Source organism: Euprymna scolopes, chromosome 18 (assembly GCF_053919585.1).
Source record: "Euprymna scolopes isolate OS-2025 chromosome 18, ASM5391958v1, whole genome shotgun sequence".
NCBI classification, from domain to species: Eukaryota; Metazoa; Mollusca; class Cephalopoda; order Sepiida; family Sepiolidae; genus Euprymna; species Euprymna scolopes.
In genome coordinates this window covers 4097402-4119818 of record NC_136499.1, presented here as the reverse complement: position 1 = coordinate 4119818, position 22417 = coordinate 4097402, and the positions used below count along the sequence as shown (strand labels likewise).

At 29.5% G+C, this 22417-nt stretch overlaps 1 protein-coding gene across 2 annotated transcripts in view; it reads right to left on the bottom strand.

The window, feature by feature from the left end:
• Positions 1-22417, bottom strand: part of LOC145297486 (high-affinity choline transporter 1-like) — a 279088-nt gene that overhangs the window by 255586 nt on the left and 1085 nt on the right. The gene's annotated exons all lie outside the window — the stretch shown is intronic.

The following is a 22417-nucleotide window of genomic DNA, read 5'->3' as shown; positions in this document are numbered from 1 at the left end:
TCAGTTGTTTACCATGAAACACTGTTTCGGGGATTTAGAAACAAAACAGTATATTAAATCATGGCTCCTTCGCAGTATTGGTCAAACATCACTTCCCTTAATCTTAAGAAGACATGTTACAAATATTAGATCTAGTTTCCTATTCTTAATTAATTTAGCTAATCTATTCATGTTATAAAGATGAATTTCTTACCAGTGAGAGTCATCCGTTTCCAAATTCAAAATGGATATATTTTTTAATTTACCAGTCTTGTATTTATAGGATTAGGATTAATCTATATGACTACTTATCACCCCCATTATGATTAGTACTTTGTATATTTACATTCTTATTTATTTAAAATTAAATATATATAAAAGTTAAAAATATTTATAAATATATACATTTTTTTTAAATACATTATATACATTACTAATATAATTTTGAATTTCCTTTATTAATATATTCTGGTTAATTTTATACGATTCGAAAGCATCAGGATATATATATATATATATATATATATATATATATATATATATATATATAAAATGATGGATCCTCTTGTCGATTTCGACGTATGAGATCCCCCACAACAACTAAGTTGCTGAGAATTCCACACATGATTTGTTTATAGTAGTGAAGGCTTTGTGCAGAACCAACCATATTTTGGTACAACTGCTAATCTTTGTTGGTACAATGGCTGCCACAAGACAGAGCAGACAGTCGACCTCAAGTTTTACATCAGAGTTTTCCTTCTCCTAGATATATGTTTTTATGAAGGCTGGGGTGCATCTCTCCCAGTGAATTAAATACGCCTCCAGATACCAACCTGGAAATTTCTACGTCTCGGCGCAGTTCATACAGCCCCTAACCTTTTCAAGTGTTCATCCATCTGGTACTGGCGAGGCTCATTGTTGCTTAATTTGATATATGACAGAATCACGTTGACACACCGATTCTCGACACACACACACACACACACACACACACACACACACACACACACACACACACACACACACACACACACACACACACACACACACACACACATATATATTACTTTTTTTTTTTTAATTTCTTTACTATAAGAATGTGATTGCTTATCAAATAAAATGTAATCCTTTTTTTATACTTCACAAAAGTAGGCCACATCCCAACGACAAACTAACCGTGCATATAATTACCCCCGTTCATGCTCCACATAAATGCCTACTTATCTGATTATTGAATATTATATTTTGAGCTGTTTTTTTCCAGACCAAAAATATATCAATGATCAAGAATCAGGGCCTACAATGCAACATATTTTTTATTTTATATAAATACGTCAGCGATACGCATTGTAGAGCAGAAACATATTCTGTACTTTTCCATAAACTATTATTCACTGGAACATTCTATTCAATTGATGTTTTCATTTTAACTAAGCATGCTTTGGGGATAAAGCTTTTTGATATATTATTCATGAAAAATATGCATTAAAATAAACCAATTTTAATATAAAACTATATTCATATTTAGACTTGATATATTTTTAAAACTCTTTTTCACTCCAAATAAGGCATATTGTCACTTGCTTGTAAAGGGCTACTAATTGGTACCATGTCTAACAGTAGCGAGATATCTTTTCAGATTAAACTTCTACATATTAATACAGTGAGAAAAGCAGGAAAAAGGTAGGGAATTTCAAAATCGGTGAGAGAAAAAAATATTAGAGTAGAAGACTTTCTGGCATTTAGGGGCCTCAATAGTGAAAGGATGGGATTTAGTTACTTGTAAGGTTAGTTGAGAGTATGTACGTCGAGGGGGAACAAGTTCTGTCAGTTCATCAGAGCAGATTCTATTAAAGTAATCGTAAAACAGGCATGAAGATGCAACATTGTGGCGATGGGACAGAGGTTGAAGCTTGACGAATAGTACAGGAGCTATTTCATTGGAAACTCTTTTTTGGACCCTGTCTAAGAGAAAAAGACTAGCAGTAGAAGCACTAACCCAGATGTTACAGCAATACTCCATACATGGGCGAATACTAGCTTGGTAGAGGCATAAGCTAATCTCATGGTAGAGAGAGCCTACCTTATTTGCAGTAATCTTAACAAATGTATTTGTCTATGTATTTGTTTGTTGCTTGTGAATGGGCTCTCAGGTAGGATGTTATTTGTCAAAGTAATCGGTTGTTGAGAAATTTTCTTATAATTGTTGAAGGAAAGAAGTTTGGTCTTAGTATTATTAAATGTTACCAACCATTTATGGTCCCATTTCACTATGAACTGAAAGTCGTTTTCTAATGTTTCTGCTATTGCCCTGGATATGTGTACATTCGTTATTCCCTTGTATCTATCATAAAGTGTGGTGTCATCAGCATATATACTCACCTCAGACATTATTTTATTCTTTATGAAAATCAGAAATAATAAAGGTTCAAGAATCGAACCCTGAGGCACACTCACATTAATACCGTACTGTTTAGATTTACGACCATTGAGGACAACCTGGATATATTGAAACCCTGTTAAAGGTTTTGGATATATCAAGGCCTATCGCCCTACATTTCACTGCCTTATCAAGTGCATGGTATATGCGGTCAGAGATGATGCTTAAAATATCCACAGTAGAACAGACTGATCTAATATCATATTGCTGATCAGGAAGAAGCTCAGCATTTACAAGATGGCGGACTAGTGCTTGATTGATTAAAAACTCAAAGATTTTACCAAAGAGGCAGGTGACTGATGGAGCGATAATGTAGTTGATCAGTTATTTCATCAGAATTCTTGAATACTAGTACAACAGAGGCAAATTTCCAGCTATCAAAGAAGCAAGACTCGTCTAAGCATATTTTTAAGAGTTTAGAGAGGACAAGGGGCTAGATAGAATTTAATCTTTGTGAGAAGCCCTTCATGCCATACTTTGTCAAAGGCATTGAATATATCAATGGTTACATCTCTATCTTCTGCTGTCTTATTTAATTCATAATATATGCGATCAGAAAAGGCAGTTAAAATATCCCCAGTAGAACAGGCTTACCTAAATTCATACTGTTGGTCAGAAAAAAGCTTAGCATTTACAAAATGGTGGACTTGTGCTTGATTGATTAAAGATTCAAAGATTTTAGCGAAAAGTGGGAAGTGCTCTTCGTCAGTTTAGCTATGGTATAAATAGCTAGATTATCAAATTACCTCTAATCTCAAATTTCCTTTGTCTGCATAACTGGAAATTCTTTTTATTTTCACTTTAAATTGTAATCAAAACAAATTAAAAATTACTCGTTTAATCAGCAAACGTTTTATGCATTTGCAATTATAAGTGACTTTTATAACTAAATGCATTTATGAATAATTAAAGGTTTTGTATAATTTAACACTTAATACCACCTCATCCCGTCAAAAACTAAACAACAAAAAATGTTATTGTAGATTGAGACAGCTTATGTTAGCAACAGATGTGAAGTGTATTTTTTATTTATTTAAACTGTTTTCACAATCCAATTGAACCGTGGAATAAATTACACATTTTCTCATGAAAAATGAAATGTTTACTAAAAGAAACGCTAAAAATAAAAAAAATAACAATTTTTTTTATTGGATAGAGTTTAAAAAGATATTCATTTTACTCTTGATTCGTACTAAAAAACGTTTTAGTGTTTCAATTGAAAATCAATCAATACCACAATTCTTTGGCATATGACAGGGAAAGCATAAAAAATGAACACACATAAAAATTAAGTTATATATATATATATCAATTATAAATATCAAATCTTTTTTTTCCTATTCCTAATTAAGAATTTACTGGTTGGCTTTATTTCTATCTTAATTTGATGTTTCCCACATTATGTAATTATCAAACAGAAGATATGGAATCATCCCATTTTCATATGTACTCAATGATTTTTTTAAAGTCAACTTTTCTGTTTGATTCTATTTTTTATTGGTCTGAACTGGCTGTAATCTTTTTTATCTATATCAAGTGTTGATATACCTTACTCAAGAATCAGAATTCAACAAAGCAAAACGTATGGTATGGAATTGCCCCAAGTTATCTTACTTAAAAGATAATGCTAATCCAATATATGTAAACCCAAAATCTAACTATCTCTCATATCTCTTCTAGCTGGTCAGGCTCCTGCCTGAACCAATGTGACTCTCTCTCTCTCTCTCTCTCTCTCTCTCTCTCTCTCTCTCTCTCTCTCTCTCTCTCCCTCTCTCCAGATTTCCCTGTCTTCCAGATCTTCTCAGATCTTGAGGATCACAGTTGGGGCCATGTGCAATTTGTTGGATGTACATGAACCTAGGTCGTCCTATGCTGTGAAGTCAACAGCAATACATTTCCCACCAGCTCTTGCTTCTTACTCCTCTGGCAGTGACCAGCAAATTGTAGATGCCGCTATCTGATAGTAGTAGATATGGTTGCCATAAAGTTGCTGCTTATAGGATAGTCTTGCTAAGATATATTTAACACTGTTTGTAGCATTGCATCCCTCTGCCTGTTCTACAAGTACTTTAATGGTGAATGCTCCGACGAACTGCAAGCACTTGTGCCCCCACGACATAAACACTCTCAACAAACCCGACAGGCAGCTAAATCCCATCCCTACACAATAGAGATCCCTAGATGTAAAATAGCTTTCTACTCCAGTAGTTTCTTCCCCAGAACTTTGGAATTCCCTTCCGGGTCCCTGCTGCCCCAACTGTACTGACATGCAGAAGTTCAAGTGTAACGGGAACCGACATCTTGCTGCCCAACTCCCTATATAGTACCCCAATAGCTGTTGCTCTTGATAGTAGCCCTCTACACCAAAGTGGCGATGTGCCTTGTTTGGGGGAAAAAAAAAAAAGCATACGGATGTATGTGCTGTCAAGCTTTCTTTCCAATCTTTTGGTGAGTGACCAGGTTTTTTTTTTTTTTTTTTTACACAGTGATCATCACTTATCAAGGCCCGGAAGCCACTCAGGGATAGGGGGTTATTGCAAGTACATTACGTTAGTGTGGAGATTTGATGAAGTGTTTACTTAAGGGGGCGGTTCATTAGGAATTTGTTAACGTTGGACTTGAAGACCTCCAAGTTGTAGTCTGGTGGGAAGCAGGCAGACGGAACAGAGTTCCACAGGTGTGCAGTTCTAAGAAAGAAGCTTTGTTCATGGTTGTAACACCATAAACAAAGACAGACTCCACCAGTGCTCTGAAGAACTGCCTTTTCAGTTTTTCAGTTAGCCTTGTGGGCCATACTGACCACAGCTTATTCAAGCAACTCATGCTTTTGAGATGCGAATTTCAATATCTCTCTCCGTGGAATGTATGTTGCTGTTCAGGTATGTAAACTCAGTGACTTCTTTCAGTGTTGTTCCATTTAGAGCTTTGCTCTCTCCCGCTGCATTGGAAGTCATAAACATTGTCTTATCCACATTAATTTAAAAACCAATGTCATTTGAAGACTTTTCTTACTCACGTAACAGCGTTTGTGCATCAGCAGTGTTATTCATGAACAGAACAATATTGTCTACGTAATCTGCGTCAGTTATATGTGCTGATGGATAGTGTTTGCTTTTGGATTCATTTAAGGTGAAACCCAGTGTGCTTTGTGTATCTTTTCATTGTCTGTTTTGACTGTGTACTTAGCACCATCTCCTATCAATCATAAAACAGATTCCTAACTCTGCTGAGAGTAAGCTTATCAAAATTTTAGCGACCAAATTTATTTAAAAAATTAAGCACCATCTGCAACACATCTCTAAAAAGTAGTGGATTCCATATCGAAATTAAACACAAACAACAGAACACCAATAGTTACAATAAAACTAAAAATAGACAAAAAAGAAATATGACTCAGTATACGCTGCTCTACAACCAAATGTTAAAAATCAAACTCGGCAAAAAATTCCTAAATCTCACCGAAAAACACTTCTCCGTAACAAACTCCATATACAAAATCGTTAATTAAAACGGCTAAACACTGTCCTGTAGCTGCTCTGAAAACTTAGTGATGGTAATTAAAGCACATGATAATAAAATATTAAATGGGGGCAGTCAAGAAAAAATAATAACAAAATTAATAAAAAAAAAAACAAGGACCAACATAACAACAACAAAAATAGCGCAAAACAAAAAAAAGACAAAAATATGATTATTTAAAAATAGTAATGACTCAAATCCTAATAGAAATAAAAACACTAACTATGAACTGAAAAAATTGTAACTGTAGAATTCAGACACTCTGTCCACTACAAAATAAATACCTAACCAAAAGCATTATTTACCAGGCCACAATATTTTGCCAAAGAAAATCCGAATAAGAAGAAATATTATGTGGGAATAACCTCTCTGTCACCGATAGTTGAGTACAGCAAGCTAGCACGTGTAGAAACTTAGACGACCCATGAAGACTATTTTTGAATGAGAAATTAGCTATCCTAAACTTTAAAGAACCCCCAAATTTATTAAGCTGCAGGAGTGCCAATTTAGCATACTGAGCTGTGATACAGAGAAACATCCTGTATGCTCATTTTTTTCTATCAAATCAATTGATTGCCTGCTCTAGTTAGGGGCCCATCATGGTGTACTGGGAGGAAGCTCACATGCCTCCCTGCAGTGACTTAGTCTACAATACATTGTAGTCTACATTGCATTGCATTGTAGAGAACCTACTGTTGATTTTATAAAATTATTTTAATATAATAGCTTGAATTAAAATGTAAAATGAAAAGGTCAAGTATGGTTCAATTGTGCTCTAAACAGAAACGTCCATTTCGAACGTGATTCTGTCTTATCAAAGAAACTACTGTTGATTTTATATGTCGGCCTCTTCTGCTTGTGTGGTGATCAAACTTTTCGAATGCTCCTGTTATGTTATGCTGCATAAAGGTGTTCTTTAGTCAAAATTAGACTGTTTATTCTTTAACTGAATTTTTCGATTTTCGATGTTTTTCAGAGGAATTCTGATGAAAAGCTTGTCTAAAAATACCCTCTCTCCAAGACGCATGAAACATGTTTGTGTGGAAGTTTTTACAAATCGGCCCAGCAGTTTCAGAATCTACAGGGGACGAACTCACACACATACACACACATACATATATATATATATAATTACTGACTCACATAATTACTTACTCACACACACATGTATGTATATATATATATATATATATATATATATATATATATATATATATATATATATGTGTAATTACTGAAAAAAATAATTTTCCCATGAAGGAAATTTTTTTAATATAGTTTTAAAGGTTTTAAAGAAACTTCCAAGACTATATATATATATATATATATATATATATATATATATATATATATATATATATATATATATATATATATATGGTATTCATTTGAATTTTATCATGCTATTAAAAATTGGTCAAGATCAAAGTGTAGTATCTGTTCTTCAGATGCTGCACTTCATTTTTTTTGTTCTCTTTCGTTAGAGGAGAAATCCTTCACGACTGAGACAATTTTTATTTTTGTACCTTTTCTCTACGTTAAAAAACGACCCTGGTGTCTAACTCTGTCCCGGGGGGAGGCATAGTAAATAGGTACAAACAAAAGTAATTTTTAACAATGAGTCTTTCACCTTGTGTTTTCGTTCAGATTGAAAGAGCCATTGTCCTTGGCCTTTTCTTAAATGTCACATTGAATGAAATCTTAAACCTTTTACGTTTGATAGTTTTTTTTTTAATCTTGTTGAAATAAAGCATATAAAATTGATTACAGGGAGCATATACTTGCGTAATCAAGTTCTGTAACTCAAATATAAATATGTTGAGTTCAACTTATAAACCTTACAGCAAGGTGAAGGTCATATAACATTGATACCGGCTTCTACTTGTAAAATGTGGAGGTGGCAGAAATGTTAATTACATGTCTTTATGCACTGTTTGAAATTTGGAACATGATACGTGGGGAATTTTAACATGGAGTTGTTTGAATAAATAAAAAAAAGCATTCTGCTATACATAAAAAGTTGATGTTTGAGTAAAACCAAATTATTTTTTCCGAGGAAAACATTTAGACTGTCAAATCGTTTAACATGTTTTAACAAGTATTAGAATTATGAAAAAAATTTAATATCACCATTTTTTAAGCATTAATAGGGATAGCCATGATCAGGCTAATTCAACTAATATATATATATATATATATATATATATATATATATATATATATATATATATATATATATATATAAAGCGAAACCAAACAAGTGAAGCAAATGTGACCCTCGTGTGATCACCATGAGTTAACTTAATATAAAAATTGTAATCTTTGTCCACTTAAGGGATGTGCGTCGAACAAACCAGAGTATTTATTTTTTAGGTCAACAGTAATTGAATCAAATAACCAAACAGTAATTACATTTTGTTGGTTGATTTTGGACAGAAACTAATGAAGTTACTTTTAGATATTTGCCAAAGATTACATTATTATTTTTTTTTTTCAAATTTGTGGGGAATATTTATTCCTCTTAGGGGGGGGACAAAGTTTTACTAGGTTTACCGGTATTTCATTTATGTGAATAACTTTTGGTAGATTTTAGGGAAAAATAAAGCAAAGAAATTTTACGATATTTGCAAAAAAGTTTAAACAAACAGAAATCCCCCCCCTCCCAAATTTGACTTAGTTTTCTGCATTCATTATTATATAAACTCTATATAACATTTTATGAAAAACAACTCAAACAAGCTTAAAAATTTCAGAAGACAAATGAATAAAGAAAAAACGGACTCCTCTCTGATTAATACCAGGGATAAATAAATATTTAAAAGTATTAAATTTAGAACAAAAAAAAAAAGGAGAGTAACATTCAAGGTGACAACATTTTAATTAAATTAACTGAGTCCTGTTTGACCTTTAAAACTTGACAAATGATTTAATGTGCACATTTACAGTAATTATTTTCAATAAATTCATTAAATAACATTAAAACCTGTTTTATTAATCAAAACGAATATTTAGAATTCATTTTTGTGTTAAAAAATTCTGTTTTATTAATAAAAAGTTCAGGTTAAAATATTTCTTATGCAAGAAGAAAACAATAACAAGAAAACAATATGGCCATCAACTGTTAAAACAGTAAATTAATTAAACAAAAAAGTGAAATTCTTAACGTTTTTTAAAGCGAATAAAAATTTTATTTAAAACCAAGAAATGCAATTTAAGAGCAACACTCTTGTTATCTCAAATTTGAGGAAAATATGAACGAAATAGGAAAACTATTCCAACAGTTACTAGACTACAATTGAAACGTTACGTTAGACTTAAAGAAAACAAAGTACTTTTATTTTAAGAGATTATAATTAAATTAAGTGTTTAATATTTAAGTGATCATTTGCGTTTGAATATTGTAGTATTTTGTTTTTATAAAATAATCATTTTTATTTAATTTTTTTTTAATGCTGATGATTTCAGATATGATGATTTAATTGTGCTGATCATTTTTCTCGAATTTAAAAGCAAAAAAATCTCCATTAAACAAAGCTATCAGTAAATGAAGTGTGATTCCTTTTTTCTTTACACCATTAAAGAATTCATTTCTTTATAGTTGACCTATGTATAAGTGTACATAGGTAACTTGAAATTAATGTTATATTTCCTATATTTACCTTCGTCTATTATGTAAGTCACTTTATATTTCTTTACAAGCATATCTTATTACCATTCTCTTTTCTTTGTTTGCAATCACTAACTTGCCCTTACTTAGGTAGGTTGTGTCACAAGGTCAGTATAATGTGAGGGACCCGGCGCCTTTTGACGGTCAGGGTCATTTACAAAGATTCCCCTCCTTTCTATGCATAACCCCCTCGACCAATTGGGAGGCGTTAGAAGGAACGAGACTAAAAGTAAAATAAAAATTCGTGTTGTATCGTTGTTATAATTTTCAAGTTTCATTTTGTCCATTTACCTTGAGAAACCAGAAAAAGTACTTTATATATATATATATATATATATATATATATATATATATATATATATATATATATATATATATCTTATAAGATATCATCAATTGGACTAAAAATAGTGATGCATTATTTTTTTCGATCTTAACATTCCTATTCACGTCTGTAAATATTTCGCTCAACATTAAAACACCTGAAATAGTTGTAGTGACAATTAAAATAAATAGTTACTTTAAAGATTAGTCATTTATTTTCTCTAGTTCCCTTCTAGATATATTTCTTAAAATTCACACGATGCCCTTGCGTTTCTTGCAGGTAAATCTATGTTAATATTTTACGATATGTTATAGCAGAAATTCAATTTGTGTAGGTGTATTTGAGTAGGTGGCTGACTGGCATGGTAAAACAAATTCTTTTAACTGCTCTTATCGGCTTGATTTAATATATCCATTTTTAAGAATACTAGTCAAAGTACCCGTTTGTGCCAGGCACGAGGCTAAGACTTGAATACAAGTCATTAATATTATAATACTAAAAGAGCACATTCTTCCGAAAGGTGGGTTAATTGAGAATGGGTAAAAAAATAGTTGTCATAAAATCAATAGAATTTTGTGGTGAAAATTTTTCAGAGTTTTAAACAGAAACACATTTTTTATTCATGAGATTAAACACAGACACAAATCTCTCTCTCTCTCTCATATATATATATATATATATATATATATATATATATATATATATATATATATATATATATATATATATATATATATATATATAAGAGAATGTTATATTTGTAAAGGGCAGAACAAACGATTTGTATGGGGTATTTTAAGTGGACGAACTCAATGTGTAGGAAAGCAAAAATAAAACTTAAAAGCAGAAAAGAAAACAAGACTTAGCCCGATCTGACTATAAATTTATTTCAACTTAAATGAGCCTCATCAAATGAGAAAAGCTAGTCAGAGTTTAACGTTCGATGGATTAATTGAACAAATTTTCGTATTTATTAAAAAAGGGAGATGGAGATAACGAGGGGGAGAAAGGAGGGAGAATTTGAGGTGTGGAAGAGAGAAAAAAAAGAGAAAAATGAGAGAGAGAAAGAGAGAGAGAGAGAAATAAAGAATGAGGAATGGAAAATGGAATGGATTACAGAACGTGGAGAGTTGTAATTTCAAACTCTATCTCCTCCGAAACTAAAAGTCGCAGACCGGCGCTAGGGTTCTCAAATGATTGGATTTTTTTACTGGCCGTCCTTTTAGGGGTATTTAGCCGATTAAAATTGTTTTTAAAGTGTCAAAAATGGGTAAAAATGGAAAAAAATCGTTAAACATTTTGTATATTCATCTTAGTTTATTTTTAATTTTTAATTGGTTAATCGATTTATATGTGTTTCATGTTTCATGTCAGTGGTAACGTCACCAGCTTGGAATGCTACACTTTTGGTTTCGATTCTAGCTGATAGCACCTAAATCCTTTTTTTGTTTTTTACTTTTGAAATAATGACTCTATAATAATATATACGAAATCTGAAAACATTAAAATATCATATTTAAGCGTATTTTACACCCGGGGAAAGCCTCCCACCCCCACCCTCCCATCTGCTAGTATATATATAAAATATTAAATGAAAGATGAGAAATAAAAGTTATATATAACTTTATTATATCATCAGAACAATGAGGAAAAGTTAAGGGGAAATTTAAGAAAAAAAATCTCAGTAGAACATGGCATTTCGAAGTTAAATACTTCTCACCCGAAGAGGAGAAAAGTCAAAATTATGCAAAATGCAAATATATATAAAAAAAAAAACTGGCTTAATGACATTTTGAAATGAAATGAAAATGAAGGAAAACGGTAAACAGTAATTATAAGTAGGTATATCATATAAGGGTAAATCGGAAAGTTAGTATATATGTAGGTAATATTTAAAAAAATATAAGCCATTATGAAATAATTGTGATGATTAGAGAAGAGCCAATAATAACAGAAGAAAAGAAAAAAAAGAAAGATATAGGAGAAAGTGAAGAAAGAAGTGGAGGAGATAGAAATAGTAAATATGAGCCTTTCTTATCTTGATAAGTTTTGCTTTGTTAAAGATTTATTCTTTGATAACACACACACACACACACACACACACACACACACACATATATATATATATATATATATATATATATATATATATATATATATATATATATATATTAGGGTTGGGAAGATTAATTGGAATCAGGAACCGAAAAAATCGGAACTTTTGGAAAAATCAGAATCGTATCTGAATCGAAAAAAATTCTGTCTTTTTTCCGATGCTCAAAACGATTTTTTTTATTGTTTTTTATTTCTTTGTTTTTGTTGAAAAGTTTAATTTCCACGTCTTGTATTAATGATGAAATGATAACTGTTTATTAATTTTAAACTTCAGAGAACTATAGATCACACCATAAGTGTATTTTTATATTTGCGAAAAGATATTGACCTCGTATTACATGGGTTTTACCGTAATCAGACCCCCCCACACACACACACTCCCTACCGAAAAAACTCTATATTTAGAAATTTAGAAAAAATAGGACTAGGAATCGGTAATTGTATCGGAATTGGGGGAAAAATTGGAATCGTCCCAGCACTAATATATATATATATATATATATATATATATATATATATATATATATATATATATATATTAGACTGCTTTTTAGCTAATTTTAAAAGAAATTTATACCAAATTGCTTCAAAGCAAATTCATTTCAAAGTTCATCCCCATCATATTTGGCAACAAGAAATAAAAAAAAATACGATGCTTAAAAGCCTGGCCATGTGTTGTTGCTCAAAATACGGTGTTGCTGTTTTGTTCAAAGTTTGAAAAGAGGATCAAAAAACAACCAAATCCTGACCGAAAATGTATTACTTTTCTGTCTGCATATGGTATTCTAAACAATAAAATAAAATAAATTGAAAACTTATATATATATATATATATATATATATATATATATATATATATATATATATATATATATATATATATATATATATATATAATAAAAATGGCGTAATGTAAGCAAACTATAACGTATTTACAGCTTTTCTTCCAATTTTCAGATTTTTTAATCGTGTCCAAACGCATTTTATTTTCTTTTTGTGGATTGATTGTTGCTATTTCTTCTGATGAGTTAAGGGCAAAATAGATTCATTGATTTCTATAATAATTAAGTGATTGATTTTGTGCTAAGAAACAAAGACTGTCAAGAATTGTAAGTATCAACTGAATTAAAGGAATAAATTGTAAGATTGTCAACAGCATAAAATTTGGAATATAGACTTTTGTAATTTATTCATTGTATGCTCTGTAATTACATTGCGCTTCTTAAAGATGGATTGGCATATATATAAAAGGGAAATGTAACTGAATAAAGAATATTTTAACACGCACACACACACACACACATACATAGACGTTTCAATTATACCAGTCATCATAGGAGCAACTGGGCTTATGAAAAAGAACTTTAAAAAGTACATAGCAAGCATACCCGGTGAACCAAGTGCAAGTGAAATACAAACGATTGCACTGAAAGGGACGGCTAGAATCCTGAAAAGATCTCTTGGTTGGACTCACTAAAATAGGGGTAAATGTCAGACATCTGGTTGGATGTCCCATCCCCTAGAAGAAAAAAGTTTAAGAAAAATGAAAAAAAAAAGGGAAGAGACATATATCTGAATGCCTACTAGACACTGTCCTCGAGTGCCTAAGGTCTCTCTGTACAGGGGTTTGTCAGAACAACCTGCCATGAGGATACTTTTTCCATAGAAGTAAACTCTGACCAAATATTCAAAATCACATAGTATTCGTTGCATAAATAAGATCTCCTCACTATGGCTAACCCACATTAGCTTTTTGAAGGAATGGTGCACCTTCTCCAAGTGATGTTACCTCAAGTAATAGCACGAAGCTGGATACTCCACCAGACTAGATAAATTCTTGTCCTGGAATCCAGTAAGACCAAGAGACCAAAATGAAAGATATGCTACAACGTATGATAATGGTTAATTGGGGAGAGGAAAATTATGTTCTCAACTTCTTTACTAACTCAGTTCTGAGGGATAAAGAACTTAAATGGAACATTCGAATATCTATGTATCTCATATAGATTTGTATATATAGGTTGTGGGCCCCTTGATTTCTGAGAACTTCGACTGAAGTAAAATAAAACAAAAAAGTGTATATATATATATATATATATATATATATATATATATATATATATATATATATATATATATATATATATATATATATATGTGTGTGTATAAATGATTTTATTTTCATGAAAGATTTGGATGAGATTACTGATTAAAATAAGAGATACTCAATGTATACCAACATAATAGATAAATAAAATGTTCTATAAATATACCTGGTTGTTTTTCATTGTGTATATATATAAACATTTTAGATCTCTCCTCCAACAAATTAGTCATATTTTAAAATACTGGCAGTTAATTGATATATAACTATTATTGAACAGATTATTATTTTAAAAATGACTTTAGTTCTAAATATTTAAGTTGTATAAAACAATGTATAGATGAAACAGTGTTGTTAAAAACATTTTTTCCTTTCTTAAATGAAACTGCAAAACAAAGATTATCTTTGATCTAAACATGATTTAGAAGTTTATTAAATGGAAGAATGTAAAGGTAATTCTTATGATGAAAAACAAACTTCACTTGTGTTTTGTTTTATTTCCATAAAATACACCGATTATTTTTACATTTAACTTTCGTTTTATAAATACTTGTTGTGTTCAGATTGACCAAGAAAAGTTTTGTAGTCTAGATTACCAACTTAAAGAAATCTCAAACTTAGATGCGTACCTATTTATGAATATGGCTAAGTTTTTTTTATAAATTTTGTGTATTGGAATATTTCAATATAGCATACAGGTAACATACTTTATGTATGTAAAAGAGTAAATGTAAAAAAATTAGGCAGAAATAAATAATCAAACACGAGATTTATCGGTTTCGTTCGAATCAACAAAAGTCTTCAGAAACTCATTTCTTTGATTTCTTCCTGTGTTTAATTTGTTTTCTTTTTGTTTTGTTTTGTTTTCTATAAATCATGCCTCCAAGGCATTTTATGATATATCGTGCATTTTGTCTTTACACATGCACGCACACACATATATTTAGGTTTTATAGATTTTAACAATGAATATATATACACACATATCTATATTGATACATATACACACACACGCATATATATATATATATATATATATATATATATATATATATATATATATATACACACACATACACACATATATATACTCATTGTAAAAATCTAAAAACATATATATTTAGGTTTTATAGATTTTAGATTTTAACAATGAATATATACATACATATATCTATATTCATCTCTCTCTCTCTCTCTCTCTCTATATATATATATATATATATATATATATATATATATATACATACACACACATATATATATATACATATATATATATATGCATATATATATATATATATATATATATATATATATATATATATAATGTGCCCACACATATAATCTATACGCACTCACACATATATTCATTGTTAAAATCTTGTAACATCAGTACATTTTCAGTCAAAGTCAAATAGAAGAAAAACTTGAAAACTGCTAAAAGCATCGATATTTTATTTGCTTGACTCTTATATATATATATATATATATATATATATATATATATATATATATATATATAGAGAGAGAGAGAGAGAGAGAGAGAAAGTACATAGATGTATATATGTGCGTGAATATGTATGCGTGTGTGTATCCAAAATCCTCATGCAGAAAGCACTCATGTAGTAGAGAGACTTCTAATGAAGTTCTAGAAAAGCCCACTCAGTTGCATAGAATTACACCTACACACGTCTTCATTTTTACCTCTTTCCCAAAAATGCGTGTTTCAATTGTATCTTTGAATGATACGAAAATTTCCTAGCAATTAATATTTTATTAGATTTGTCATTATTGGTTGGAATCATGAATACATTTTGTCAAGATTTATAAAATCATATTTCTTTGTGTGATCTGATTGAAAATCCATCGAACCTTGTTCGATTTCGAGTGGGTGTAAGGATAGGATTACTGAATTCAGTACACTTTGTTGAATTCGATAATCAGAAAACGACGAAAATTAATGCACTTATATTTTATTATTACTTGTTTCTTAAAATGTAAACATTAATAGCATTCACTTGAAAAGAATAAACTATTTGTGCTGATTATTGGTTTCAAATTTGAAATGATTTTAAGTGTTTAATTTAAGTGTTGTATGGATCTCGGTTTTACACTCAACAACAATATTTGTTTTCAAAGAGAAAAACTAGTTTCATCATCTTTACTTGATAAAACTATCAGTTAAAACTTATCAATAAAACTATCAATTAAAACTTATTAATAAAACTATCAATTAAAACAATTCATTGGATTAAAAATGTTTGAACTTTACTGATTTAAAACTAATTGATAAAATTATCAATTAAAACTAGTTGATAAAACTATCATTTAAAACTAATTAATAAAATTATCAATTAAAACTATTCATTGGATTCAAAATATTTTAGATTTATTGATTTAATTTAAATCTATTTACGTTTCTGAATTTTTTAGATGAGGAATGGTATTTCGTATTATTTGACTTCTATGGACTACTGTTCTCATCCTGAGTGTCCTTTTCACAACGTTCCATGCAGATTCCCTAGTTAACAGAAACATTCCAGTTTGACACGATACACCTTAAAGAAAGTCTGAGGTTACATCGACTGAAACGTTGTGAAAAATGATACTCAAGATGAGAACAGTAGTCCGAAGAATCCAAATAATACAAATAAAACTATTCATTAACATTAATTTTATGTACATACGAAATTGTTTTGTTTTTTCTAAAAAAATGATATAATTTTTATGTACGTTATAAATTGTTTTGTTTTTTCTAAAAAAAAAAAATGATATAATTTTTATCTACGTTATAAATTGTTTTGTTTTTTCTAAAAAAAAAATGATATAATTTTTATCTACGTTATAAATTGTTTTGTTTTTTCTGAAACAAAAATGATATAATTTTTATGTACGTTATAAATTGTTTTGTTTTTTTTCTAAAAAAAAAATGATATAATTTTTATGTACGTTATAAATTGTTTTGTTTTTTCTAAAAAAAAAATGATATAATTTTTATGTACGTTATAAATTTTTTTTTTTTCTAAAAAAAATGATATAATGTTTATGTAAAAATAATTGAAGAAATTGTTTTAAGCATATATTTTACTAACTTTAATCTTTAAACAACAGACCATTATTTTGGGTTTAAAAGATTACATTTTCGAACATATATTTTCCATTTTTAATAAAAAAATTTTGCTTGAAATAGATTTATTTTAGTTATTATTTTAAACAAGAAAGTCCATTCAATCTTTAAATTCATTTCAAACTTGTGTTGTTTAAATTTGATTATAACACACTCACATTAAATAATTTCCAAACTCTTCAGTCATCCAACCCAAATGTTAGATATATATATATATATATATATATATATATATATATATATATATATATATATATATATATATATATATATATATATATATCAAAGACAACTATCACAATCAACATACCAATTTTCATAGGGCGTAACTATAACATTTTCAATTTTTTTCAATTTTTATAGCGTGTGACTATAAAATTTTCAATTTTTATAGTGTAAAGTTTTTTTTCAATTTATATAGAGTGTGACTATAAAATTTTCAATTTTTATAGTTTAAGTATAAAGTTTTTTTTTTCAATTTATATAGAGTGTGACTATAAAATTTTCAATTTTTGTCCCATTATCACTGGGTGTGATTATTATTTTTTCAATTTTTATAGCGCTTAACTATAAAGTTTAATTTTGTAAAAAAATTTTATTGAGTGTGACTATAAAATTTTCAATGTTTTAAATTTTCATAGTCTGTGATTCTTAAGTTTTGTAACAATTTCAGTTTGTTCTAATTTTCGAAGAGTGTGGCTATAAAGTTTGTCAGTTTTTTCAATTTGAATAAACTTATAAGTGGACAGACAAACAATAAAAAGATGCCATAAAAATGTGAAGACACGTCTAAAAACACGATTCCTACACAAATTCTGTATGGGCATAAACAGGTTTTACACTTTAATCTTTTACAGATCTGTTTGAAGAATAACTCATCTCGAATGTCTCATTTGTGAGGTGAATATGTTAAACTAAAATTATCACTTGTAGTTGCTCATTCATTAAAGTTATCAATTCAATTAACTATTTTCTTAAATTTGATGCAATAAAAATATTATTAACAAATAAAAGAACAATAAAATAATGTTAAAATAATCTTTGAAATAATTATATCAATATATACATATATGTATATATTATTAGCCGAATGTATTTTAAGTAAAAATCTTACATTGAGTGAAAATAGATGCAATTGATCAAGTGTGAGGTACAGACAATGCATAAGAGGAGACGGTTTTAAAATAGCTTTACCTGTTAAAATACAAAACGGTATTTTGTATTTATTTGTATTATTCGGACTACTGTTTTCATTTTGAATGTCATTTTATATGATGAAAATAAAACTTCAGACGAGAACAATAGTTCGAATAATCCAAGTAATCCAAATTATCAATCCTCCTTTAAAAACTTCAGAAAAACAAATCGGTATATAAAAGAAAGGAATGATACATTTATTTATGACTATATTAATTCTATTGTTATATCTTATATAGATATACACATTTTTTTCTTTCATTTAAAACTGAAAGAAAATTTGTCATTATTTATAAAGAAAATGATACTAATTTTATCACATAATTGTTTGTTAGCAAAGAAAGAAGGTATCAAGCAGACATTTTCATGTTATTCTTTTTTTTTTTTTTTTTTTTTTCATAAAAAGTTATTTTTGATTTTAATTTTTTTTTTCATTCATATTTTCTTCGCAAGTAAAATCTCAGTATGATTATTTGAATTCTTCGGATTACTGTTCTCATCTTGAGTGCCATTTTTCACAACGTTTCGGTCGATGTAACCTCTGACCTTCTTCAGGTGTATGTTGAAGACGGTCGGAGGTTACATCGACCGAAACATTATGAAAAATGACACTCAAGATGTGAACAATAGTCCGAAGAATCCAAATAATACAAATAAAACTATTCATTAACATTGATTTTTATGTACATGATATAACTTTTATTTATGTTATCCTCATCTAAAAAATTCAGAAACGCCAATATGATTAGTTATAATTATCTTGATTAATAGATTTAAAACGTAAGAACATGACTTTATTTAGTGGAAGTGGTTTATAAGATATGAGCAATTATTTGATGTACCCCAATTAGTTTTTTTCTAATGAGGCTTTCATAGTCGTAGAAAGCAGCAGTTTCTTTCTGCTTCACTGACGGAGACACTTGGTACCAACTGATCCAAATGAGGGAAACAGTTCAAGTTAAAATATTAAAGAAAAAAAAATCAATTCATGCTTTGATGGGTATTTAAAAAAATAAAACAAAATCAATTCAAAAATACCTTCGAAGGTATTTATTTCTCTAACACAATGGAAAATGTGACACAAGGGTTGGAAAGTGGCATTGAAAAGTCAGTGCCCCTGAGAAAGAGCACTCTGATCCTGTAAAAGATGCTTGAGCAACCGTGTCAGCATTCCCCGGTAGATGTGCCTCAGGGGATTAGCAATAAACTAACCTCTTTTCAAAGAGAGAAGGTAAAACTTGGGAGGATGAACTTCCAAGAATTTCATAGGACCAGTAATATACCGCAATCAATAGGAAAAAAAGGTCATTTCAGAAATGGCATAGACTTTGTTGATATTAAAATTTCAAATCATTCATCAAAAACAAAATTTTAATTAAAATATCCATCTCTGCTGAATAATAAGTTTATAGTTTGCATATATGAATATACATATATTTCTAATTCCTCTTCACCCACAGTAATATATATATATATATATATATATATATATATATATATATATATATATATATATATATATATATATATATATATATATATATATTACTGTGGGTGAAGAGGAATTAGAAATATATGTATATTCATATATGCATATATACACACATATATATATGTATTAGTGTGGGTGGAGAGAGATTAGCAATTTGAGTTGTTAATAATAATGATTATTCTTATATATACACAGATCAAAGCGTATACTTATAAAATTTTATATATGTTTATGATCTTTTTATATATATATATATATATATATGAAGTTTTTATAGTTAAATCGTACAAAAAAATTTGTTTTCAATTGTCAATGCACTAGAACAAAGGCATGCTTACGCACAAAAAAAGTTAAGGTGTAAGTAAAATTATATTTTGATATTTTATACAACGAAGGATAATAATAATAATGAATAAGTTGTTCAATTTTAAATAGATAAGTAAAATAAATAAATGTATATCCGGTTCAAACCATGCGTAAATTCATGCACACACACACGAATACATTTTCATTATGTATAAAATCAATATATATATATCGGAATCAAATGTGTGTTCCGGGTACCTAGCAGTTTCAGGACCATGTGATTATCAGGTCATGTGACAGAAATATAATTTCTGTGCTAAAAATAGATTCGCATCAATTTACTTTTTCTTTATCTTGTGGTTGATTAAGTTACTAACCTTTAATAACCAAGAGAAAATATTCTGATACTGTACCGATAGTCAGAGACCATTTTACAAGACATACATATAAAATGATCATCCACTTCCTGACCATTTCATAAATACAGCAAGAAAATGTGTTTGCTTGTTCTGTCGTATGCTATGTGATAAAGAACAGAGTGATCATTTTAAGTCAAACTGATATAATTAAATGCTCTCTCCAACTCTAAAGTATAAAATATTTTTATGGCATTTATGTATAAGCACACACACACACACACACACACACACACACACACACACACACACACACACACACACACACACACACACACACACACACACACACACAGAGAATCTCATTTTTATTTTTCCATCGACAACAAGGAGATGGGAGGGGCAAAGAGTGACATTTTATCATTGTTTATCTTATAATTTATGACTGTATATTAAGTAATTGCTCAAAATTATTTTTTGGAAATCTCTTTTCATAAATAATGCCCCTAGTTACTTGACTCACCACGAGGTCGATTTTTAATGTGAGGGAAAGTCCAGCTCTTCCCACAAAATGACACTCTGGATTCGGACAAAAAAATTAAAATTACCTCAGTATAGAAAAATTTCTCATTCACTGACCGAGACAGAAAAGATGTAGCATAACATGCACTACACTCTGATCATAAGCAAAAAGCTAGGAAATCAGGTCACTTATCAATATAATATATTTTGTATATACCCCCCTCACACACCTGCGTCCCCACCCACATACGAGACTTGATCATCTGTTGAGAAATAAGTAGGAAAGGTGAATACGTTTAACTCAAATCAAACCTAGAATTGATCTGAATTGTTTTGATTTCTAATAGTAAACAGACAATATCTGATGATTGAATAATCAAAGCAGTGATCCAAACATAATTCTATTTGTATAGACAATATACACCACTGTACAAGGAGTCTATAGTGAAGAAAGTGTTATGCAATGACCAACCGCATCTCTACATAATTTGCGTTGCTTGAGTCCAGGAATAAGTGGAAGTTCAAAATGACTAAAAACAATACCGTGATAAACAAAAGAAGACCGGTATTATTTCAGAGTTTTCTTTCTCCGAGACTAACTAAGGCTTGAGAATCTAGTCTACCCTACTATTTAATCCATAGCTAGATTCATACCTTGGATATTAGTGAAAAGTGATACAGTAATCGTGACAGGACTTGAACCGGGCACATCAAGCCCAAAATATGTGCCTGTAACCATTACACCACACCGCACCAGTGCACCACTTCCACAAGCAATCAATGTATAGTTTTCGTTCTTTTACAACCAAATATGAAACCTTATATTTCTGAACATACATAAAAAATTCTGTCATCATAACTTTTCCTATCTTTATTTACCTTAAAAGTTGATTTGTGTTCTTTTTAATTATGCTTCGGTTAAAATTGATGAAATATATGTGTTGTAGTTATAGCACCTTATATAGACGATGACCTTCACAAAACGAAGTCCCCGGTTAACAAATTAAACCCTGAAATGATTATTCAATAAAATCAAACCAAATGAACTAATTATATTCATAAATAAGTATAACATCTTTTTTTTTTTTAAATCGATTTGATCATAAATCGATCTGTTAAATTTCTTTTCTTAAATAACCTTGGAAATCCACTTAATTTTCATCACTTTGTCTCATCTGATCACACAACTTTCATAATTGATAACAAAAATTGTAAAATGTCTCTCTCTCTCTCTCTCTCTCTCTATATATATATATATATATATATAT